We start from the raw sequence: 21,015 nt of genomic DNA on the forward strand, positions 1-21,015 counted from the left end.
AGTATAGCCTTGTGCTACCAATCTTACTTTGTTCCTTACTACTATCCCATCTTGATCTTGCTTGTTTCTAAAGACCCATTTGGTTCCAATCACATTGTGTCCCTTTGGTCTTTCTACTAATTCCCATACTTGATTTCTTGTGAAGTTATTCAATTCTTCATATATAGCATTCACCCAATCAACATCCTTCAATGCTTCATCTATCTTCTTTGGTTCAATGGATGATACAAATGAGAAGTGTTCACAAAATGATACCAATCTTGATCTTATTTATACACCTCTTGAAATATCTCTAATTATAGTGTCCAAAGGATGATCTCTTGAAACATTGGTTGGTTGGAGGATTGGAACTTGATTGCTTGCACTTGCTTGATCATTGGGTTGAGATGATGTACTAGCCACTTGATCTTATTCATTGTCATGAGAGCCACTTGCACTAGCTTGATTTGTATCATCTTGCACATTTGAGTTAGAGAGCACTTGCACTTGATCATCTTCATCATCATCATTCACTTGCCTAGGTCTCAATTCACCAATATCTATGTTCTTCATGGCATTTGAAAGTTGAATGCCTCTAACATCTTCTAAGTTCTCATTTTCTACTTATGAACCCTTGGTTTCATCAAATTCAACATCATGAACTTCCTCAAGAGTACCATTATCCAAATTCCAAACTCTATATGCTTTGCTTGTGGTGGAATAGCCAAGTAGAAATCCTTCATCACATTTCTTGTCAAACTTGCCCAATCTTGTGTCTTTCTTCAAGATATAGCATTTGCAACCAAAGACCCAAAAATATGCAATGTTGGGCTTTCTACCATTCAAGAGCTCATATGGTGTCTTCTCTTTCAATCGGTGATAATAGAGGCGGTTGCTACAATAGCAAGCCGTGTTGATAGCTTTGGCCCAAAAAGATTGACTCACATTGTACTCACTAAGCATAGACCTTACCATATCAATGAGTGTTCTATTCTTTCTCTCAACAAGGCCATTTGATTGGGGTGTGTACTTGGCTGAGAATTGATGTCTAATTCCAAATTCATCACATAACTCATCAATTCTAGTGTTCTTGAACTCACTACCATTGTCACTTCTAACTCTCTTGATGGTTGTTTCAAACTCATTGTGAATGCCTTTGACAAATAATTTGAATGTTGCAAATACATCACTTTTGTCCACTAGAAAGAATACCTATGTGTATCTAGTGTAGTCATCCACTATCACAAATCCATATTTGTTACCACCAATACTAGTGTATTGTGTTGGCCCAAACAAATCCATGCGTAATAACTCAAATGCTTTACTAGTGCTCATCATGCTTTTCTTAGCATGGGTGTTTCCAACTTGTTTGCCGGCTTGACAAGAGCTACAAAGCTTATCCTTTTCAAACACAACATCTTTCAAGCCTTTAACTAAGTCATGCTTAATCAATCTATTCAATTGTTTCATTCCAACATGACCAAGCCTTCTATGCCATAACCAACCCATGCTAGACTTAGTGAACAAGCATGTAGATAATCTAGCTTCACTAGCATTGAAATCAACCAAGTATAGATTCTCATATCTAAAGCCTTTGAAGATCAAGTTAGAGCCATCTACACTTATGATCTCTACATCATCTACCCCAAATATGCATTTGAATCCAAGATCACACAATTGTGCCACGGATAGCAAATTGAAGTTCAAGCTCTCTACTAGCAACACATTGGATATGCTCATGTTATTAGATATTGCAATCTTACCAAGCCCTTTGACCTTGCCTTTGCCATTGTCACCAAATGTGATACTATCATAACCATCATTGCCATTGGTGTTGATTGAGTTGAACATTCTTGCATCACCAGTCATGTATTGAGTGCACCCACTATCAAGAACCCAATGCCTTCCTCCGGCTTTGTAATTGACCTACAAGAGAAGATCAATTCTTTTTAGGTACTCAAACTTGCTTGGGTCCTTGAAGGTTAGTCATTAGGCTCTTTGGTACCCAAATGGTTTTCTTCTTTGAGCCCATCCATGGTTTACCAATGAACTTAGCCTTTACACCATTTGTACCCCTCGTGAGCATATAGCATGAATCAAGCTTAATGGAGGATACATTAGCATTTTTGTTCTTGTTCTTGTATTCTTGCTCTTTATGACCAACTTGCTTGTAACTAGTGCAAAACCGACCATTGTTCTTCACAAAACTAGTCTTGTGAGGAGCAAAGGTCACTTTGCCTTTCTTGGGGGTATAGCCCAATCCCTCTTTGTAGAAAGAAGCTCTTTGGCTACCCAAGCACATAAACAAGCGGTCCTCACCACTATAAGCCTTAGCTAAGGTGTGAGTGAGCTTAGTGACCTCCTTCTTGAGGTTCTCATTCTCAACCACTAGTGAGGCAGCATAAGTGAGACCATCACTACTAGATGAGGTGGAAGTAGAAGTGCTACAAGAAGGGTTAGTAGTAGCAACAATGATAGGCATAGATAGTGATTCATCAATTATATCACAAGTTAAACCTACATTGCAAGTTTCAGCATGCTTCTTTTTATTTTGCTCATCAAGCAAAGATGAATGAGCCTTTTCAAGTTTTTTGTGAGCTTTGCCAAGCTTCTCATGGGCTTCCTCTAGCTTCTCATGAGTTGCTTTGAGCTCATCAAGGGCTTGCTTAAGGGCTTTTACCTCCTTATTCAAGCTCTTGCATTCTCTTCTCTTAATGTCAAAATGTTCTTTAGCATCTTCTAACATGTCAAATAATTCATCTTTAGTAGGTTCATCATTATCACTATCACTATCATTTTCATTTTTATCATCATGTTCTTCATCACTTTCATCATCATGAGATGTACCTTAGTGGCCTTAGCCATGAAGCATGATGAAGATTCGAAGAGAGAAGGCTTCTCATTGATAGCAATGCTTGCAAGAACCTTCTTCTTGGTGGTCTTGTTATCATCACTATCATCATCATCATCACTTGAGGAAGCATCACTATCCCAAGTGACTACATATGAACCACCCTTCTTCTTGAATGTCATCTTGTCCTTCTTCTCTTTCTTTTCCTTCTTGTCCTTCTTCTTGTTCTTCTTGTTGTCATCATCATTGTCGCTATTGTATGGGCATTGAGCAACAAGATGATCTTTGCTTCCACACTTGAAGCACCTTCTTGACTCTTCTTTATTCTTGAATGAAGATTTCTTTCTTCTTGCACGGTAGCCCTTCTTCACCATGAACTTGCCAAATCTCTTGACAAAGAGAGTCATCTTCTCATCATCATCATCATCCCATGATTCATCTTCTTCACTTGATGTTTCTTGCTTTGCTTTGCCCTTGGATGATGTGGCTTTGAATGCCACGCTTTTCTTCTTGTCATCCTTCTTGTCATTTTTCTTCTCCTTCTTTTCTTCCTTCTCATCATCATCTCTATATGCATCATTGGTCATGATATCTCCCAAGATTTGGTTTGGTGTCATTGTGTTCAAACCGGTCCTCACTAGTAGGGTGACCAACATGCTAAATCTTACGGGCAAACATCTCAAGAACTTATTGGAGAAGTCCTTGTCCTCTATCTTCTCACCAAGTGCCTTGAGATCATTGACAATCACTTTCATCCGATGGAACATGTCCGGCACACTCTCATCTTCCTTCATCTTGAAGCTTGCAAACTTCTCTTTAAGAATATATGCCTTTGCACCCTTCATGGCTTGAGTACCCTCAAATGATTCTTCCAATTTCTTCTAAGCTTCATGAGCCATTTCAATATTCTTGATTTGCTCAAATATTCTTTCATTAATCGCATCATGAATAGCACTTAGAGCAATGTCATTGTTTTGGAGAAGTACTTCTTCGGCCGCGGTGGGATTCTTCGGATCTTTAATCTCAATTTTTGTTTCTACCACCTTCCAAACCTTCCTATTGATTGACTTGATATAAGTTATCATCTTAGCCTTCTAATAGGGATAGTTGGAGCCATCAAATTGGGGTGGCTTATTGGTGTTGTTGATTTGAGCCATTTTAACACCGAAGGTTGTTAAGCCTCAAATAACGGTGACCTCGGCTCTGATACCACTTGTAAGGTCCTAATGGCTAGAGGGGGGTGAATAGCCTAATAAAATTTCTACAACAACACTTAACAAAAGGATTAGACAATTATGAGGCGAAGCGAGTTTTGTGCTAGCCTACCAAAATACAAGCCACCTACCACAATTCTAGTTTGGATGGAGTATATCCACACAATAGCTATATCACTACACTAAGTTAGTGTGCTCTCAAATGCTAACTAAAGAGCCACACTAACCAAACTAACAAGCTCTCACAACTAGTTACACTAAAGAGCTTGACAACTAGTTTGCGGTAATGTAAAGAGTAGGCAAGAAGGTTATACCACCGTGTAGATGTATGAACCAATCAATCACAAGTGTGGATAACAATGAAGACCAATCACCTCGGAATCAAAGGATGAATACAATGATTTTTTACCGAGGTTCACTTGCTTGCCGGCAAGCTAGTCCTTGTTGTGGCGATTCACTCACTTGGAGGTTCACGCGCTAATTGGCATCACACACCAAACCCTCAATAGGGTGCCACACAACCAACACAAGATGAGGATCACACAAGCCACGAGTAATCTACTAGAGTACCTTTTGGTGCTCCACCGGGGAAAGGTCAAGAACCCCTCACAATCACCACGATAGGAGCCGGAGACAATCACCACCCTCCGCTCAACGATCCTCGCTGCTCCAAGTCGTCTAGTGGCAGCAACCACCAAGAGTAACAAGCGAATCTCACAGCGAAACACGAACACCAAGTGCCTCTAGATGCAATCACTCAAGCAATGCACTTGGATCACTCCCAATCTCACTATGATGATGAATCAATGATGGAGATGAGTGGGAGGGCTTTGGCTAAGCTCACAAGGATGTTATATCAATGAAAATGGCCAAAGATGTGAGCCATAGCCGGCCATGGGGCTTAAATAGAAGCCCCCACGAAATAGAGTCGTTGTACCCCTTCACTGGGTACTGATTGGGGTGACCGGACGCTCCGGTCCTACTGACCGGACGCTGCTCCTCAGCGTTCGGTCGCCCGATGGCGGCCACGTGTCTCATGCGTTCAACAGTGAATGTTTGATCTCAACGGTCGACATGTTGACTGGATGCTCCGACAGAGCTGATCAGACGCTGGACCCTTAGCGTCCGGTCGTTTACAGTAAGGGTCCAAAACATGATTTTGCCGACCGGACGTGTCCGGTCATGCAGGACCGGACACAGCCCAGCGTCCGGTACTTAACCCTGATCATTGTGCCATCCGACAATTTGATCGGACACCGTTCCTCAGCGTCCGGTCGCTGATCGACCCAGCGTCCAGTCAGTGGACCGACGCCAGCATCATTGCGACCAACTCCATTTCACCTCTAACTTCTTCACCCTTGCTCAAATGTGCCAACCACCAAGTGTATCACCTTGTGCACATATGTTAGCATATTTTCACAAACATTTTCAAGGGTGTTAGCACTCCACTAGATCCTATATGCATATGCAATGAGTTAGAGCATCTAGTGGCACTTTGATAACCGCATTCCGATACGAGTTTCACCCCTCTTAATAGTACGGCTATCAAACCTAAATGTGATCACACTCTCTAAGTGTCTTGATCACCAAAACAAAATAGCTCCTATGGTTTATACCTTTGCCTTGAGCTTTTTGTTTTTTTCTTTCTTCTTTCTAAGTCCAAGCACTTGATCATCATCATGGCATCATCATCATGTTATGATCTTCATTTGCTTCACCACTTGGAATGTGCTACATATCTCATGATCACTTGATAAACTAGGTTAGCACTTAGGGTTTCATCAATTCACCAAAACTAAACTAGAGCTTTCAACACGGCGGTATAATCACCCTACTCAGTCCTTTATATTTCTTGCAAACTAGTTGCTAAGCTCTTTAGTGTAGTTAGCCTTTGAGAGCTTGTTAGTTTGGTTAGTGTGGCTCTTTAGTTAGCCTTTGAGAGCACACTAGCTTAGTGAGTAGTGACTTAGCTCTTGTGTGTACCTAGTGATCATAGCTACTAGAATTATTGGGATAGGTGTCTTGCAACCCTTGTAGAGTTAGAGCAAAATTGCATTACACCGTTTGTGGTACTAATCAATTGCTCTAGTATCCTGTAGGTTTTTTAAATAGAATATTCACCCCCTCTAGCCATATTAGAACCTTTTAGGGTTTTTCCTTAGCAATTGGAAATGGCAGTCATGTCCCTCGTCCTGTCAACGCGTTTCGGGAACAATTTCGTTTCATGTTCTGGCCTTATTTATTAAACAATTACGTACATATCTGTATTGTAAAAAGCTTCTAGAAGTAAAGCAGTAAAGTATCATGGTTCTGGCCATATCGTTCATGAGAACACAACTGCTAAGGATTGTTTGAGGCGTTGTCAAGATATTATCTATTCAAACTCTAATCCAAGAGCTCAGAATTTAAGGGTCCGTTCGGATTGAAGGAATTCTAAAATAATTATGGAGAAATCTATTCCTATGAGAAGGTTTAGCATTTTATGCTGCGTTCGCTGGTCTTATCAGACCAACCAGCCGGCTGATCCCCCTCTCAATTTATTGTTCATCAAACCAGCAAAATAGTGTTTTTCTCTCACAACAAACCAACCAAAACAGTGTTTTTCAACCAAGTTTCAGCCGGCCGAACGGGGCCTAGTGTTTGGAACAAGGGAATGATAAATTCCTTTCCTCGTGAACGGCTTCATCCTGTGTTCAGAATGCATACGAAATAAAACACCCTAGACCCGTTGGTTTTTGTTCCTTCACGAAGACCGAAACAACTGCACACACTTTATCGTTGTCTTGTGTGTGCCATCGACAATAAACTAGCTTCTTTGCTGATGTTGCTGTAGGTCTGCACTTGAATTATGTGGTCTTCTATCTAGTGGACCCTTGTGTCAGTGTCTCATAAATGCATAATGTGAGTTCTTGTGCTCCTTTGCGAATTCTTTCGATCCAAACACCGGTTCCTATGTATTCCTAGGTTTTTCTTTCCCTCTGTTTTGATATGAACTCCTAATTCCTGGGTTTTGCATTCCTTCAATCTAAACATGCCCTCAGAGTGTGTGTTGTTTTTTCCCTTCAAAACGGTACAAGTACATGCATATATATGCCAGTTAACGTCACAAGAAAATATATATTGAAGTATTATTCATGATTTTTGCTATTTATCCGTTGACAGATTTTTTTACTAAATCTGTTAGATTTATGTACGTTTGATTGTGTTTTAAGATTTGTGCTACAACTGTCTACTGGGTCACATTTATAAGATAATCTGATAGATTTGGCCAGATAAAAATCTGTTGATAGATAACTGGACGTTCTCATTACTGATTCAACGGGTGGCACAACAGTCCGTTAGTTAACTGTGTGTGTGTGTGTTTTTTTCTCTCTGCGATATGATGCATGCAAGTAGCACCACCAACCGAAGCCGAAGCAATGGCCCCTGGAACAGCATGTTGATGAGTTTGCCGCTATCCGCGTTGCGATCAATGCCAAGTGACAAATTTTCATGATGACATTCAGCAGTCGAGGCCGGTGAGCGATCCAACAATTCGATGGTCCATCAGCATCAGACGACGGCGCCCAAATAATGATTCTCGTTTAGCACGAACAAACGCGCACATTAGCCAGCGACACACCGAGAAGCAGCCGCTGCTACATCATCTATCGACCATGCATGATCATCCATGACCATCGATATCGATGTGTGAAAGCAAAGAAAGCATGCACGGACGGCGCTTTGGTTGAGGAGGTGAGACGTCATGGATAGATAGATCAGGGCTCATTCATGTGGAAGCATGTGATGGCTCTCCCGGCTGCAAGCTGACAAGCGCGTGGTGGGCACTGGGCACTCACTGCTGCCGCTGCCGCAGCTGCAGCGGCGATTGGTCCCGGCTCTCGTACGCAGTAGGCACGCAGGCACAATTATTTGGCCATCTGAAGATGCATGCAATGCAGCGGCAGCGAGCGAGTACATCTTGGATAGATCGATCGATCGATCGATGGCCAAATAATTGCGCAAGGGAGCAGACGACACATGGATGGCGAGAAAAAGTTGGAGCAGGCAACAAACCTTAGGTTGAGCGAGCTCATCATCGTCTGCCTTTCCACACCTCGCTTTCGATCGAGCCTATTCAGACGCGGCACCTGCTTTTTCATAGCGACTATTGGGCAGGGGGAGAATGTACCGTGGCAAATCAACTGTCAGACGCAGATCATGGCAAGCATGTCCTAGGGCACTATGGGTACATCGATCTGCAGCGCCAGATTGTAACGGCGGCAGCGACAGATTGCCATCCCACCCATTTCCTGAGAAATCTGACGCCGGGAAGACTCGGAGGAAGACGTTTCGATTGGGAAGCCTGCCGGAGGCGAAGCCGGCCAGACATACATCAATCGCGCGATCCAAACGGCCGATCGGTCTGCCCCCGGGCGTGCCGGGCAAGCGGCGACTGTTGGCTGCCGCGGTCGCACAGCCGCGGACACTGACCGGCCACCGAACGCCGACGCCGCCCGTAATACAAGGCAGGCAGTTCGCGCGGAGTTGGGTTGGATCGGCACAGCAGGGCGCGGCCACTGGCGGTGTGCAGTGCGGAGCGAGACCTAACGGGACGGGAGAACGTGCCCGATCGGCCAGAGCCGTCGTAGCTTGGAATGCCCCTGTGACAGATCCGCGACACCTCCTTTCATTTGCCAATCGTCGTGTGTCCCGTGCTGCTGCTGGTGCTTGATATGATCATCGTCAGGGACTCGGCCACTCAGGGCAAATAAGTGAAGTGCTTGGTGAATGGTTACCACGTCGACCGCGAACGCGTTGGCGAGATGCACTGTGAGTCTGTGGGACGGTACGGAGCGGAGGGGGCTGCAATCAGAGGCCAAGGCGGATTTCGTGTGAGGATGTGAAGAACACATTGGGCATGTCCACTTGTCCAGCATCTGATGTTCCGATCTGACAGCTAGCACTAGAGGTTTATAATCAGAAGGAGAGGATCTTATGACGAGGGACAAATCCGCTGAGCAGAGCTTATCCGGCTGTACGCAGTACACGCGCGCACGGTACCAACCTGCTCCAACCTTTTTCGCGTCGACACGGAACCATGTGTCCATGTGAGGTGGACGCAGGCCACGGCCACAAGCTGTTCACTGCGGCGGCCTATACATGCAGTTCAGCAGGAGTGCTCGACTGCTCGTGCTGTGTCATTGCTTCCTGTCGGCTATCCCTTCACTTGATCCAAGGAGGAATGAGCTCACTGCTCACGAGCCAGATGGGTACTTGTAACAGTTGTAAAATGTCTAGTAGAGCAGTGAAAGTTCGGCTCATTCCTTCAGCCGATGCGATGATTCAGGCATTCAGCTTCGAGACAGTGCAGCGTTGCTCATTCGCTAGCTCTGTCAAGGGGTCTTCGCATATTCTTCCAACGAGGAGATTGTCAGGACTCAGATCACAAGGAACATTTTCATCCCTGTTCACAAAGCCATAGCACACACTGCCAAACCGGCCGCCTCCCTACAAGCTACAGCAACGTCTACTGCTGCGCTTTTATTGGTCTTCACTTCACTTCACTGAGAGATGGACGAGCACCTGGTTACTACTACCCTTACATGCCATGCATCATGCAACTCTCTGCTCTCTATTCTACAGCAAATGTGAAGAAGAAAAGGGTCCATGCCAATACGCCATGCACGAAACATCACCTAGTTATTACGAGCTAAAAACAAAATCCACAAAAGCTGTACTGCGTCGATCATATGGCCACCTGGTTGGTCTGATCGGTTTGATGGCGGAACTGTCAGAACGAGTCGGACAGGACCCAAGTCTCCAACGCCTCAAGCTGTTCGTCCGGGGTGCAGGCCGCAGCAGCAGCCTGCGGCTCGGCGGCCTGCTGCAGCTCCGCGCTGTAGTCGTTATGCTCCGGCCCGCCCCATAGATGGGCCGCGAAGCCGTCCCAGTCCATGTCGAACAGGGCGTCCACCTGAGCCTCACCGCCGCCGACTGCGTAAATCCTTCCAGAGGTGCGCCTATGGACGACATCAGGGCGTCTATCTCACTCTCGGCCTCCCAGAGGTCCCCGAGCTCAATCGGGTCCAGCACCCACGGCCCGGTTGCGTCCTCGCTTCAGGGCCCCTCGGCCGTGCTGCCGCTGTTGCTGTTGGGCTGGTTCGGATCCGGGTCCACCACGGCGGAGCCCAACGCAGCAGCAGCCTGCGGCTCAGCGGCCTGCTGCAGTTGCAAGCTCTGGTAGTTCTGCTCAGGCCCGCCCCATAGATGGACCGCGAAGCAATCCCAGTCCATGTCGAATAGGTCGTCCACCTGGGCCTCACCGATCACCGTGTCAAATTCCAATCCTTCTGGGGTAACCGTGGAATCGTGGCCAGCCCCGATAGCCATCAGGGCGTCATCGCTCTTGGCCTCCCAGAGGTCACCGAGCTCTATCTGGTCCAGCTCCCACGGCCCGGTCGCGTCATCGCTGTAGGGCCCCTCGGATCCGGATCCGGGTCGCGCCCCGTCGCTGTGCGCCGCCGACGTCGCGGCGGTGGCCGGGCCGGACCCGCCTTTCGCGTCGCCGGACTCCGGTTCGGGCTCAGGGTCCGGCTGATTGCTCTTGGTCTTGCTGCCCGGGGTCCTGTCGCTGCGCAGCTTGCTCATGTCGATCTTGACGGTGGCGTTTTTTTTTATTATTTGGCCCCTCTCGTGTGCCCTTAACTCCGGCTTGATCCACTTTTTTTTATCCGGAGCCGTGTTTTTCTCACAAATTTCTCCAGCATTCCTCTAAACCATCCAAATTCCTCCAGAATTCCTCCAAGCGAACAGTTCGCTTGGAGAAATTCTGGAGAAATTTGGATGGTTGGGAGTAAACATTTTTTTAAATTAATTTTAAATCTAACATTATTTGTCTTTTTCCCTCCAAAACTAACACTTCTGGCCGCGCCTATTGCCAGGTGCGGCGGGAGGGGTGACATGGTGAAGATCGGGGGCACTGACCAGTGACGTGGCCGCGCCACCGATCTTGGCGCGGCAGGCCCAGATAAATATCGTTCGCGAGCCGTCTTCCCTCTGTCTGCCTGCCCGCCGCCACGCACGCCCGCTCGCCCGCCGCCAGCGCCCGCCGGCCGCTCGCCCGCAGGTCGCGCCGGCCGCGCCACGCATGACGGCGCGCCACTCCCGCCGCGCCACGAACGTCAGCGCGCCACGGCCGCCCGCTGCGCCCGCCGCGCCCGCACGCCGACGCACCACCCCCTCCGGCCGTCCGCCGCGCCCTTCGGCCACGCACATAGGTATTTTTTCACAAATTCAGCAAGGCTTTGTAAAATTCATATAGGTATTTGTTAGGGATATCAACAGTCTTGTGTGTAATGAATTCTGTGTGTATATTTCGTTAAATTTCTTTTGTAAAATATATACATCATCTTTCATTTTAGAGTTGTCAAAGAAGCTTCTAGTATATATGTTATTATCGTGGGGCTATGGTTATCTTTCTTTATAATCTGTATCTATTTTTATTTTAAAGTTAGCAAAGAAGCTTTTAGCATACTCAACGGTACAAAACCATGGTTTTGTTTTCCTAAATTGTCTATAGATACGTCACATGTTCATAGATACATTCATCCATTTTCGTATAGCAGTTAGTAACGTAACCTCTAGCATACTCATTAGCGCGGTGCTATGAATAGCTTCCCGTATTATCCGTATTCGTTTTCATTCTAAAGTTGGCAAAGAAGCTTTTAGTGTACTCGCTAGCGTGAAGCTGTGGCTTTAATTTATCTTTTCAAGTTGGGCGTAAATGCTTAAATGTGGGGAGCGAGTAGAAAAAGATCGTCGCTTCTGGTGGATGAAAACGGGCTATCATGAGAGGAAAGAAAGGAAAGCTGTATAGCAAATACAGTTATGGCACCTCTTCAATTATAGATTGTGTAAATCATATACTTTAAATCAATAGTGCAATAAAAAAGAAAGGAAAGCTATGGCCCCGCTCGGTTTGCTGAATCTTGGCTGAGACTGGCTGAAAAACATTATTCTGTCTGAATTGTTGTGAGAGAAAAACACTGTTTCGGCTAAAAAACAAGCCGAACAAGCTAAATATGGGGTAAGCCGAACGGAGCCTATATAGCAAATGCAGTTATGACATATTATAGTTGTCTTGTGTCTGATCAGCTATACATAGAAGTTGCCTATTTTTCTAGTGAAGTTGTTTAATATGTCTGTTAATGTTACTTTGAATATATACATGTGCTTTCATATTATGTTCGTATTGTATAACAAGTAGTTCAATTTTTGCAATGCTACAAAATGTTAATTTGAATACTCTAACCCTTTGTTTATTAATTTGTAACAGGATGGCCCCTTCCACGCAGCACCCGTTGTATCCCCTTTTTGATGTGGAGTACGACGAACCGTACCGAGCACACATCTTGACTGACACTGACGTAGAGGTGCCCTTGCCTCCTTTGAGGCCCCACACGCACACTAGGGCGCACCAGTGAGGCGAGCGTTACGCGTCGTACATACGACGTGCCGGCTTCCTCGAGCTTGTTCGTGTTGTCAACTACGGTCTTCTGCCCCTTAACTCAGCACTACTTACTACAGCTGTAGATAATTACGAGTGTCTTCATTGTACGTAAACATTCTTATAACAAATTTGAGGTAACTAACAGTCGGTCTATTCTTATAACAGGTGGAGGCCTGAGACCCACACGTTCCACCTACCTTACGGCGAGTTGATCTTGACCATGCAGGACGTGAAGGCTATCTTTGGCTTTCGATTGGGGGGACTTCTAGTGACAGGTGTTGTTGACAACGATCACTGGAGGAAGCTGGTGGCTCAGTTCACTGGCTTTCTTCCACCGGACGACGAGGTTTTCAATAAAAATAAGTGAGCAATTCAAACCTATTTAATACTAACATTGCTTTCCTGCAGCCATCGGGTCTCATTTTCTTTGGTGAATTTCAAGAAAAGTTCCGATGTTTCATCGTCGTGGATCACAGAGCGCTTTGATTACTTGGACCTATAGGCTGATGAGGCTCAGATCGATAGGTTCGCTAGAGTGTGGCTCTGGCACTTTCTTGGTGCTTTCCCATTCCCAGACGCCTCGAGCAACACCATCAGCTGGATCTTTATTGACATACTACGCCAGCCGTAGGATAACATAGTGACGTACAGCTGGAGTAGCGCAGTCCTAGCATGGAAGTATCAACAGCTTTGCGTTGCCTGCCGTCGCACCTCAGGGTATGCGAACCTTGGGGTTGTTCCTACCTACTTTAGGTTTGGTGTTGGGAACGATGGCCTGTTGGAAACCCCCTTGTTACTGGTTTACCAGTAAGTACTTCGGTTTACTATATTCTTTGAGGAAGTTACATATGATGAAATTATTAATGGCTAATTCATTATCATGTTCAATTCAATATTGGAACAGGCAGGATGCACTCCCTACAGCTCTGTATATCTGGATGCAAGCAAAGTTAGTTAGAGAGAATGTGAGGCGCAAGTACAGGGAGTACACTGACTATCTCGACGTCCTAACACAACACCAGGTTACGCTCTCTTTACTATCATACATGTGTCTTGTTTGATGTACACTATATTACAACCTAACTCAATTACAAAATGTTTAGGTGCATTGGTGTCCTTGGGATGCTTCGGAGCTCTAGTACTATCTGAGTCCTATCACTAGGGATAAGTCAGACGAGTATCGCCGCAATGTCTCTCTTATTTTCTTCCACGTGGTCGAGATTTACTTGCCCATCAGGGTTTGCAGGCAGTGTGGAAGAATGACAGGCTACCCACCACCGCTTTACTCCACCAACCAAGAATTGCACGGGTACATTATCGATTAATAATAAAGCTATAATTAAGAGGTGTGTATGGTACAACTAACAATCGTTTTCATGCAGGTATGAACGTAGAAAGAGGTACAAGATCAAGGATTGACACGTGACACACAACACGTACATCTACTTGTGGCAGAACAGGGACCGGTAGCCGGTCGATGCGGGTCCCCCACACGACCAGCACACCCTCGACGAGTACCTGCGGTGGTTTCATAGGTCTACGAGGACACATATCAAGCCCCCGTATACTGAGGAGACGATTGACGAGGACAACGAGGAAGATGTGATCGAAGATGTGTACGACGTTGCCACTAGGGATGACACACAACTATAGAGAGCCCCGCTTCAAACATACATGGTAAGATACTCGAATGGTACAATTTGTTATCCATTTGGTATTAAGTATGTATACTAAAACTATCCAATCGCGTTCTGTACCTAGGCGACATAATTGTCAAGGCTGTCCAACGAAGCAGCGTTTCAGCTTCATGAGTCTAGAGGGCAGGGGTCAGGCGTTCTCAAGGCTTTTGTGGAGGTAAACATAAACTTGTCTGTTCTAAAAATATTTTTTAATGTATATGCGTTTAGAAAATGCACTAACTTTAACGTCTATTTATGCAGAAGGTGAAGAAGAGCTGCAGGAAGCTAGCTCAGAAGCTGAGCTGCATGGACACTCCTTGGGTGGAACCCGATTACCTGGCGTGGTCGGGTGGCACGTCTTCTGGCTTTCTGAGGACACTAGCCGGCTCTTCTCAGCCGGTGACAGGTGCCGCTTCCGTAGTACGTACACCACCACATCATAGCGCTGGGAAGGACCCTGCAAACGAGGACGGCGAGGACGATGATGACGATGACCCCTCGGGCTTCCACATACAGCACCACCAGTGGGACAATTGGCAGCAGGACGAGATCGACATGTCTCAGCTAGGTGGTGCCCCGCTTGGTACCTAAGGAGCCTCATAGGTAGTAACAAAGATAGTTTCTTTAAATACGTTGGCTCCTTGAACTAACGATCATACAAATTATAAGTAATCGTGCATATCATATACTTGCAGGGTACGAGCCGTACGCACCAGTAACGCGACCACACCGACGTTGGCTACACTCCCAATGTGTTCCCTATAAATCCAAAAAGACAGAGACGTCCGAGGGATACTTACACTCCTGAGACTTAGTTGGTTATGTCGAACAAATATTGCCGTCCAAAACTTATATCGAACAAATGTTATGTGGCAACTTGTCAACTTGCGCATGGACTTCATTTATTTGATTTATATTTGTTTTAATGCGTCGCGGCAGCTCTGCCGGTAAGATTAACTAGCAACTAGTTCGGTAACCGACAGTCCCGACGTATCTCGTCGCCGGTTGCCGGCATCTTGACCCCGATCCTCTCGAGCTTGGTCATCGCCGCCACGATACCACCGAAGAATACACCCTGGTTGAACGCATAGTAGTCGACCGTGCTGCACGACCTCATGTCGGAGTAGAGCACCTGGTCGGAGCCCAGGAGGCCCTTGCCGACCTACAGGTTCTGGTAGAAGGCGTTGGCTCCGTTCGCTGGTCTGAAACTTGACTGAAACTGGCTGAAAAACACTGTTCCGGCTGAATTGTTGTGAGAGAAAAATACTGTTCCGGCTGAAAAAAGAAGCCGAACAAGCCATTTTTAAGACAAGCAAACGGGGCCGTTGTTGAAGCCCACCGGCGAGGGGTCGAGGAAGGCGAAGGCGTTGGGGTCGGAGCTGTAGGTGCTGTTCAGCTACGACGCGAAGCCGAGGTCCATGGTGGTGTCGTTGCCGATCCTCACCGACAGCAGCTCCCGTTCAATTATAATTGAGGCTGGTCTTCTGTCTGCGTCCAGGTCCTGACGCGCCGTGGGCTATGACGCGTCAGTGCCGCGTCAAGATCGGTGGCGCGGCATACCCTGCCACGTCACTGGTCAGCGCCCGGTCTTCGCCACGTCACCCCTCCCGCTGCGCCACCATTTATAGCGCGGCACAGACGTTTCGCCGTGCCATGACAATAGACGTTACAAAAAATATTAGTTTTGGAGAGAAAAAACAAACAATATTAGATTTAAAATTAGTTTAAAAAATGTTAAAAAAATTCACGGTGACCGGGCTGGACGCGCCTTTCGCGTCGCCGGACTCCGGTTCAGGCAGGGTCCGGTTGCTTACTCTTGCTCTTTCTGCTGCTGCTGGTGGTGGCGCTCCTCGGCGACCGGCCCGGGGTCCTGCCGCCGTGCCGCTTGTCAGCGCTGTGCATCTTGCTCATGTCGATGGTGATGGTGTTGTCCGGCTCGGCGGTGTATTTCCGGCGGTACCTGTGGATCTGCCGGCTGAGGTGCGAGTTCCAGTCTTGATCTCGTTGTCTGTTCGGCCGGGGAGGTGGCTGGCGATCACGGACCACCTGCATGGAGGCATCGGAGCAAATACGTAAATCGCAAGGACGATTCTGAGTGACCACTGCTTGTTGTAAAACTTGGCTGCTCCGTATTACACGGCACAACAAAAAAGGACAACCGAAATACTGCACGCGAAACGAAGGCAACATTTCAGTTTCACTGGCTGGCTAGTGCGTGGCGTCGTGTTTCTTAACATAGTACTAGCAGTAACATCACATCATCACTACATCAGATAGCGTCTGTATGCATGTGTACATACAGGGGCCGTTTAGTGCGTGTTTAGTTGGGGAGCATAAATTTTTAGGTGTCACATCGGATGTGTCGGAAGAATATCGGGAGAGGTTTTTAGATACTAATAAAAAAACAAATTACAGAAACTGCGAGACAAATCTAATGATACTAATTAATCGGTCATTAGCACATGCGGGTTACTGTAGCACTTAAGGCTTTTCATGGACTAATTAGGCTTAAAATATTCGTCTCGCGGTTTTGCCGAGAACTGTGCAATTAGTTTTTTTACCTACATTTAGTACTCCATACATGTGTCTAAACATGCTTTTTTACTGTAGGAGTTAAAAAAATGGAAAAGTAAATAGGGCCTTAGTATAGATTCTCCGGTGGCTCCGGGAGCCGTTTCTTAGCTCCTGCAGCCAAACGCCTGTTTCCTCGACTGATTCATCGGAGGAGCTCCGTGTTTTGCGCTCTCACAGGCACAGTGCGGCAGGTGAAGCTGTAAAATGGAGCTTCTCCCAGTTCCGATCTGACACCAGTGGACCAGTCTGCCCCCGACGTCAGGGGTGAAATTTTTGTATTTTGGTCCCTTTTGAAAACAATTTTTACAAAAAGACCTACGCCAAAATGTTTTATGAAAATAGACCATTTTTAGGCGTCTTAGAACATGACGTCGAAGTATGAGGGTCGGCGTCGACTGACACGACGCCGAGGTATTGCCACGTCACGGACGACCGGGGTCGTCGGCGACACGGTGGCGCGTGGGGTCCGAGACGTCGGCGTCGTGGCAGCCAACGCCAAGCGCCTAACCTCGGCGCGGCTGGACTGCGCGCCGAGCTATTGGCACCATCCGGAGCGCGGCCCAGGCGGCCCAACAACGCACGGTGGTCCAGTAGCTCAGCGCGGGGTCACTTAACGTCGAGCCACAGACCTCGGCGCGGCCCGACTCAACGCCGAGGTCTGGTCCCTTGAGGCCGCGCCGAGACCCCCTTCTTCTTCCTCCCTCCATTCTGAAGACCGCCGGTCTCCTCTCTTTCTCTTTTCCCCCACGCCGCCACCAAACCCTAGCCTCCAAAATCGACCCTAGGTGCCACGATCTCGGCTCCCGAAGCTTCCTCGAGGTAATGGTCCCTCCCCTTCTCTAATCTATCCACATAGATGTGCTTACATTGTCCCTAATCATGTGGAATCATGGGTGTATGGTGTTTTGGTATATTTGTGTTTGCATTTGCAAAATGTATGGCTTAGGATGATTAAGTGCATTGTTGTTTAACTGTTTTATGTGTTGAACATGTTAGGTTAGTTTGGTTTCTAGTTATTTTGATCATTAGGGTTCTTTGTTTATTGTAGGTGTCATTAGGGTTAGTTATTTGTTGGTCATTAGGGTTAGTATGTATTTTATTTATTTGCTGGTCATTACAATTCAATTTTTTATGACTAGAAATGATTATGTCGTTGGGGTTGAAAAAGATGAAATAATATATTTTAGTTTCTACTTATTGGATTGAAACTCGCATGATATATTGATATGTGACACTACTTATTGTGTGGTGGCTGTAGATGAATAAATTAGTGAGGTTGCATCATGGAGGCCGTATTGTTAGGACAAGAGATGATAGTTTAGAATTTCTGGACATGTGTGAGGAGTTGTTGTTTTTTTTCTGAAACATCATCTTTGACCCAGTTAGTGGAGCGAGTGAAGGTTAAGTTAGGCTGAAATGAAGGAGACGTGCATGTTCAGTTTGAAGGTGTCATAAATGTTGGGTCATCGAAGGGTCCTCGGATCAAGCGGTTGCTCAAAATTACAAGCGAGACTGAATGGAATGATTACAAGGCAGTTGTATTGGCCTCAGAAGTGCGATCTTTGGATTTAGTAGTAAGTACGGAGTCCGGCTTAGGAAATGATAACTTCGAAGCATGGCCATCTTCCCCCACTCACATAGGTTATGGTCCTTTGTCTGAAGAAGAAATACTTATCACACAACTAGGCTACGGTGGAGATGAGGAAGAGAATCCGGTTGCCGATGGTGAGGGCAATCATGATAGTGATGAAGAGGATGATGATTATATAATTGGTGATGCAGAAGAAGGTTTGGACGACGCTAGCGGAGACTTTTCTATTGAGGATGAGCTTAGCGACGAAGATGATCTTAGTGGTGAAGAATATTTTGGTGATGCTAGGGCTACGAACCGTTTTGACATGGAGATAGCTGGAGATGATGAATCCTTCGTAGAGGAGATAGCCGAAGACTCTGATTACGATCACCCTGTTGGTCGTCTTAATTTTAGGGAAATAGAGATATTGTCTAGGGTCTTGCCTTGGAGAGATCCACTAGTTGGTGATTTCGAGGACCTTAGCCATGGTCACAGGGCAGTAGCTGATGGTGGGCCAAGTGATACAACTGTGCCTGATGTTAGCGGTTGCCTCATCATACGGAAGGGCATATTGTTTGCTACTATGGATGAGTTGAAATCATGGTTGCAAGAGTACTCCATTATACACAACCGACCTTTTAGGGTCATCAATTCATTCAAGGAGAAGAGGTACACTGTTGCTTGTGAAGAACAACAGTGTGGTTGGAGAGTATGTGCTAGGAAGACGAAGACAGGCAAATGGAAGATTACCTCAGTGAAGCAACCATATGTTTGTGCCACTGCTGAGGCAGAAGAGAACCATCTGCAGCTCAATTCTAGGTTCATTGCAAGGCAGTTATGCCCCGTGGTGAAGCATATGCCAACCCTACAATAAACAAAGAACCCTAATGACTAAAATAACTAGAAAAACCAAACTAACCTAACATGTTCAGCACATAAAACAGTTAAACAACAATGCACTCAATCATCCTAAGCCATATATTTTGCAAATGCAAACACAAATATACCAAAACACCATACACCCATGATTCCACATGATTAGGGACAATGTAAGCACATCTACGTGGATCGATTGGAGGAGGGGAGGGACCATTACCTCGAGGAAGCTTCGGGAGCCGAGATCGTGGCACCTAGGGTCGATTTTGGAGGCTAGGGTTTGGTGGCGGCGTGGGGGAGAAGAGAAAGAGACGAGACCGGCGGTCTTCAGAATGGAGGGAGGAAGAAGAAGGGGGCCTCGGCGTGGCCTCAAGGGACCAGACCTCGGCGTTGAGTCGGGCCGCGCCGAGGTCTGTGGCTCGGCGTTAAGTGAGCCCGCGCCGAGCTACTGGGCCACCGTGCGTTGTTGGGTCGCCTGGGCCACGCTCCGGATGGTGCCAATAGCTCGGCGCGCAGTCCGGCCGCACCGAGGTTGGGCGCTTGGCGTTGGCTGACACGACGCCGACGTCTCGGACCCCAAGTGCCACCGTGTCGCCGACGACCCCGGTCGTCCGTGACGTGGCAATACCTCGGCGTCATGTCAGTCGACGCCGACCCTCATACCTCGGCGTCATGTTCTAAGACACCTAAAAATGGTCTATTTTCAGAAAACGTTTTGGCGTAGGTCTTTTTGTAAAAATTGTTTTCAAAAGGGACCAAAATACAAAAAATTCACACGTCAGGGAGGCGCATGCGGGGAGGGAGGGCGAGCGCGCAGTCGCCGGCGCCGCCGTCCGGGCTTGGCTCGCCGGAGCGCGTGACCGCCGTGGTGGGCGCGAGGTCACCGGACTGCGGGGCCGCTGGGCGTGAGGTCGCCGGACTGTGGGGTCGCGAGCGCCGCGCACAGCGCCGGCTCTTCCTTGCGTCTGCAGCCTACGGGAGGAGGCGAGCGGCTGGGGAGAGGATGAGGAGAGAGAATAAGGGGAGGGGAAGAGAAAAAATAAGGAGAAATAAAAGAAACGCTGGCCGTTGGGAACGGATAAGGCAAGAAAATAAAAAAGAAAAGAAAATGTACTATGGACCTTCTACTCTTATGCAGGCTCGTTCCGATGGTCCGATGAACAGTGTTTTTGGATGGTTTCGAAGATTGAATAGTATTCTGTGAGAGAGATTAAGCTGAAACAAGCTGAAACTACCCTGAAAAGCTGTTTTGTCAAACGGTCTAAAAACGGCTCTAGCTCCCTAAGATAATCTGCTCCTTCGTAAGAGCCAGAATCGGAACTATTTTTGAAGGAGCCAAAACCGTACCAAACAGGCCCACACTTTTGCCCTTCTAACAAGGAAAAATTGTACCTACACCTTGAGTGGACTCGGTTCCTTCTGACTGCTATCCATATGCATAGCAAAATAGATAAACCAAAAAAAAGTCAAAGCGACTTATAATTTAGAACGGAGGGAGTAGCAATGAAGCTAGGACACTGAACTAGCTGCATCATTCGTTAATAGTATTTTTAGATACTGTTCTTTTTTCGAAAGAATTTTGTGTATTGTACTAGGGAAAGATATAGCTATATTATCTCTCACTCTATTCTAAATATTATTGTTCGTATTGATTGTCCTAAATTTACGACACATTAAATCTGTTGTTAAAAAATATCTTGACATTGTATTTATATATTTGGTATTATAAATACTATTGCCTGTATATTTTTCTACATGTTGGGTCAAAATCAAAGAAG

General features: G+C 46.5%; 1 long non-coding RNA gene and 1 pseudogene across 1 annotated transcript; one reads left to right on the forward strand and one right to left on the reverse strand.

The window, feature by feature from the left end:
- Positions 1-9,817: 9,817 nt before the first annotated feature.
- Positions 9,818-16,274, reverse strand: LOC136531326 (transcription factor Y1-like; annotated as a pseudogene).
- Positions 11,013-15,027, forward strand: LOC136531328 (uncharacterized). Its single transcript, XR_010778004.1, has 9 exons — positions 11,013-11,303; positions 12,362-12,810; positions 12,944-13,342; positions 13,440-13,557; positions 13,639-13,844; positions 13,918-14,212; positions 14,297-14,389; positions 14,476-14,817; positions 14,910-15,027. It is a non-coding gene; the product is annotated as an uncharacterized lncRNA (long non-coding RNA).
- Positions 16,275-21,015: the final 4,741 nt, after the last annotated feature.

This window comes from Miscanthus floridulus, unplaced genomic scaffold, assembly GCF_019320115.1.
Source record: "Miscanthus floridulus cultivar M001 unplaced genomic scaffold, ASM1932011v1 fs_327_1_2, whole genome shotgun sequence".
NCBI classification, from domain to species: domain Eukaryota; kingdom Viridiplantae; phylum Streptophyta; class Magnoliopsida; order Poales; family Poaceae; genus Miscanthus; species Miscanthus floridulus.